This window comes from Rhipicephalus sanguineus, chromosome 4 (assembly GCF_013339695.2).
Source record: "Rhipicephalus sanguineus isolate Rsan-2018 chromosome 4, BIME_Rsan_1.4, whole genome shotgun sequence".
Lineage (NCBI taxonomy): Eukaryota > Metazoa > Arthropoda > Arachnida > Ixodida > Ixodidae > Rhipicephalus > Rhipicephalus sanguineus.
The window spans coordinates 172,296,795-172,301,876 of record NC_051179.1 but is presented as its reverse complement, the minus strand read 5'-3'; positions in this window follow the sequence as shown (position 1 = coordinate 172,301,876).

Genomic DNA, 5,082 nt, shown 5'->3' with positions numbered 1-5,082 from the left:
ATTCCGCATTACTCTCAGCGTGCCGTATTGCCATTGGCTCAATGATGGCTTCCTGGTTCGATGTACCCCTCTGCAGGTGTTGGCGCATTTGCAGCTACGACATGTGCGCAACTCTTACTCAGGGAGAGAAAAATAAACGTTTATTTGCACCCAGAAGTGTATATGGTATGCCCTGTCGTTTGTGCTCCTTCTGTACGATCGCACTGGAAGCATTGCCATAAAGCGTGTACGAAAACCACGGCATGCGTTAAGCGATATCCGGCCAATATTTATCACTGAAAAAGAAGCAGAAATAAATAAAGAAATGCTAAGTCTCGTGTTGAAGGTGCCTTAGGTAATGAGCAAAATTACGCGATGTGGAAGAAACCACTTTTATACGCGAACGCAGCATAAAATTACTCAAACATATGCATCTTCTGGCATCTTTGCTAAGCTCCACGGCGGTTACTTTTTAGGGCTGCAAAATGTAGCACCGGGAGCATTGGAAGACCCTGCTAATCAGCTCAGACCAGGAAGATGAGGTATCCATAGTCCAGCTGGAAGAGGGAGCTCATAATACCCAGTGGATACCGGTCGTCTGCTAAGCGAAAGGAAACTGTACCCTTCCCTTGGTTGGTAGCGCAAGAAAGGTTTTTCTCAAGGTGGTTAGCTCGGACGCCTACCCGGTGAGCTTCGCCGCGATATATGCCTTCAACCTCAGTCGGATCCTGTAGACGAGCCCGGCGGCAAGTTGGCGCAATGTGCTCCTGTTTTGCAGGCCGCAGGTAGAACCAATCCATACACCCGCAGTCCATACAGGTAGTGTGGATTTCTAGGCGGCCGCAGGTAATACCACATCCACACTGCTCGGCGGAGTGCGAGCCGCCACTCTTCACGGCCGCCTATTTTGCAGTCTGGGTACTTCAGTAATGTTATCCCACAACCGTCGCAGCACTCCTTGCAACCACGACCACATGTTACTGTGACATGGACAAGCACCAAGTGTTTCCCACAGCGCAACAAGTTCAAGTAGACAATGCAGCTAATGAAGCGTACCGCTTCCTTGTGTTGTGTAGACGTATGTGCATGGAATAAGTGGCCATAATCACAATGCTATACACCAACGTCAAATTCCTGTCTCTATCCCGCACACAGCTGTTTCTGTTTTCTGTTTTAACTGGCTTGCTGTGGAGAGTTTGAGGTTTTTATCACATTGGCTACTCCATTTCTATAGGTTCTTCAGCGAAAAAGAAAAAAAAAATTATTACCCCCCCAAAAAATGAACAAGTGAAACAACATAACAAGCTGAAACAAGTTTTAAAAATAACATGGTAATGTACAGTTCGACTTACACAGCTGTTTAAGCACCTGCGTCTAAAACACCACGAGTGATAACCAAGCTGGTGGAAGTAACACACGAAATCACCCTCCAGTTTATTATTCTATTTTGCGTAGTCAACTCGATGTAGTGAACTAAAGTGCAGTTAAGCTACGGGTGGACAACAATACACATGTTACAATATTTTATGGGATTGGCATAGCGCATGCGATGAGTTCGTCCAGAGCGCATAAATGCCTCTTGCGCGTAGTATGGACCTTTTACAGTCTCTACGACCACATGAGCAAAAGCATGGCTAGATACATCCGATGTTCTAACCTGGGGCATACACGTTGTATGCTCTGCGAATACAACTATTTAGTGCTATTGTACTAAAGACTTGACGTAATTTCTCAGTGACTATGGCGCTTTTCTTGCTGCACAGCATGCCGTGGGTTCGATCATCCTCCGTCGAGGCTGTAAGCTGAGAAGACGAACGCAGATGACGCACTTGGTGTCGCCTTTAGGTGCACCTTAAAGAACAAGCTGTGGTCAAAACCAATTGTAGTCATATTCGTAGCGCAAAAAACAAGACGCAGACACAAGTAAGGAGCACATACACAGGACGGGCGCTATTATGTGTATGTGTTCCTTACTTGTGTCTGCGTCTTGTTTTTTGCGCTACGAATATGATTAGAAGTGATTCAAACCGACTAGCTCGCATCACCGGCTTCTCCAACTCAAAGTGGTCCCCTACCACACCACCTGTCACTGCGACGAAAAGCTGCACCGCACATCAGAATATTACAAAAATTAAGCTCATATTGTAACCGAACACGTGGCTGCATGTGGATCTTTGCACAGCAGCTTCCGCGCACTTGATTTTCTGTGCAGTATTTGAACACTAGGCGGGGCGCTATGCTGCAGCCGGTCGTTATATCATATATATATTTTTCAGCGCCGCTACGAACACACACGCTATGATGCGGAACGAGCGGGTTCAATGACACATGCAACTGCTTCATTGGTTGCAAATTTAGTGACAATATATTTCTTTTTCGTTGTCTCTTTACTATGCTCGCGCTTCATTACTCAAATACATTACACAAGATCATGGAAAAGAGCTGAAGGGTGCTTTATGTTTCATTATGTCTTCGAGTCGACGCAACTATCGTCAGGTAGCCACGTTCAAAGGTAGGAATAAGGTAAAAATAGTGGCATGTAAATGCATGTGGAATTTAGCTTAGAGCTCAGGACACCAATTTTTTCTTGTAGAATAAGAAAGAGAATGGAAGTAATCAGAAAACTACGCCACTATCAGAAAACGAGGAACATGAGGACCTGTTTTAGCCTAAGCGTGACTTTTTAGATTTCCTAATTGAGTAACTTACGGAACAGATCCGACACATTCTAAGCGGCGTCGTCGGGCTACGTGAATCAATAAAAGGAACGTGTATGGCGGCAGTAAATCTATAGCGTTGCCTAATAATTAATAGTCTGCCCTCTTAGCTTATCATGAATACGTTGTTTTCAAATTGACTGCAACGATATGAAAATAGAGTGAACGCCATTCGGAACTTCTTTACCTCGCCTCGGCAGTGAGGTTTGTGCAATGAAGCATGTATATTATTATTATTATTATTATTATTATTATTATTATTATTATTATTATTATTATTATTATTATTATTATTATTATTATTATTATTATTATTAATTTTGGACTTAAAACCAACATGAGCACCTCTATGTGTAATACAACTTCACCACTGTAATGTTTGACGCAAAATCAAGCACAGCCTTGAAGCTTGTGGATGTCATCAGCTCAATACGAGGTGCCTGTCGGTAAACCGATGTTTTATCTCGTTATTTGCTGCTTCCGATTCCTACTTGTGCAGAAAACGTGACAATGGCACAGCTCATGCTAAGCACTTTCTTCTGGCACAGCAACCGCTCTCTGTAGGATACGCACCCAACTAAGTTTCAAAGCAAGGCTGTCTCTGGCTAGAATCTGAAAAAAAAATTACTCCAGATGTTAATGAAAACACACTATACGCACTAGGGTGCCTCTGTGTGTGCACCTTCTCCGCTACAGGGTGGAGACACAGCTTTTGTGGGCGCCACACTGGTTCAAACCTTCCGGTTCGCAGGCACTCCCTGGCATGCAGCGATGGAGTGCTTTCAGTAAAATGCGCGGAAACTTGGCGCAGTTTATGTGTTCTTAGGGGTTGCCAAACATTTTGCGCACCCCCAAGTGGCTGGCAGACCCGGTGTTTCGGTTCATTCGCCTGGACGACAAGCGCCTCCAACGAGCTATCCAGGTGTTTAATGACGAAATGTGCTCGTACACCACCTTGGACTTTATTGAAATGTACCGGAACACCCAGCCTCTCTTTGATGCCCCACACGGTGACCTCGCTACCTTTTACATGGATGTGCCCGCGTCGTTTGATGCCATGATGGGACTATTAAACTTTCAGTTTAATGGCATCCACGAGGAAGTGTCGGCCTTTGTAAACAACCTATATAGCCTGGTCGAGAAGGCGGTCCCCAAGAACAACTGTATGGAGATTGTGTCCCCACCGAGTGCAGGAAAAAACTTTTTTTTTGATCCCGTTCTTTCCTTTTACATTAACCGCGGTACGATCCGTAACTTTAACCGCTACACTAGCTTTCCACTTGAGGACACCGTGGGCCATCGCATCCTGGTGTGGAACGAGCCAAACTGTGAGTCGTCTGCTTTTAATACTGTTAAAAAAATTTTTGGCGGTGACGTAGATTCGGTGGCGGTCAAGTACTCGGCTGATCAGACCATTTCCAGGACGCCCGTCATTGTGCTCTCAAACAACGAGGTGTTTCCAGATGACGAGGCCTTCAACCACCGCATGTGGCGCTCCCACTAAAGAAATACGACAAGAAGCGTCTCCTCCACGAAAAGCGTGTCCTCCACTAAAGAAATACGACAAGAAGATCCACCCGATGGCACTGGTTTTCCTGTTTGACGCTTTTGCACTCGAAGAAACATACGTCGGCACGCGCCAGCTTGATCAATAAACAGCTTTGAACCTAACATCCTGAGTACTTGGTCAATGCTTTGCATTTTCCGACTGCACCGACACCGACAAGCGCAAAAAAGCTTTCGGCTCAATCAGTCTGTTTTATTTTGTTCTTTATCTCAGTCAGTCAGTCAGTCAGTCAGTCAGTCAGTCAGTCAGTCAGTCAGTCAGTCAGTCAGTCAGTCAGTCAGTCAGTCAGTCAGTCAGTCAGTCAGTCAGTCAGTCAGTCGGTCGGTCAGTCAGTCAGTCAGTCAGTCAGTCAGTCAGTCAGTCAGTCAGTCAGTCAGTCAGTCAGTCAGTCAGTCAGTTCAGTCAGTTCAGTCAGTCGACTACACCGACACCTACAAGCGCAAAAAAGCTTTCGGCTCAATCGGTATGTTTTGTTTTGTTTTTTATCTCAGTCAGTCAGTTCAGTCAGTCAGTGAGTCACTTCAGTCACTACACCGACACCGACAAGCGCAAAAAAAGCTTTCGGCTCAATCAGTCTCTTTTGTTTTGTTTTTTATCTCAGTCAGTCAGTCAGTCAGTCAGTCAGTCAGTCAGTCAGTCAGTCAGTCAGTCAGTCAGTCAGTCAGTCAGTCAGTCAGTCAGTCACTTCAGCCACTACACCGACACCGATAAGCCCAAAAAAAAGCTTTCGTCTTAATCAGTCTGTTTTGTTTTGTTTTTTTATCTCAGTCAGTCAGTCAGTCAGTCAGTCAGTCAGTCAGTCAGTCAGTCAGTCAGTCA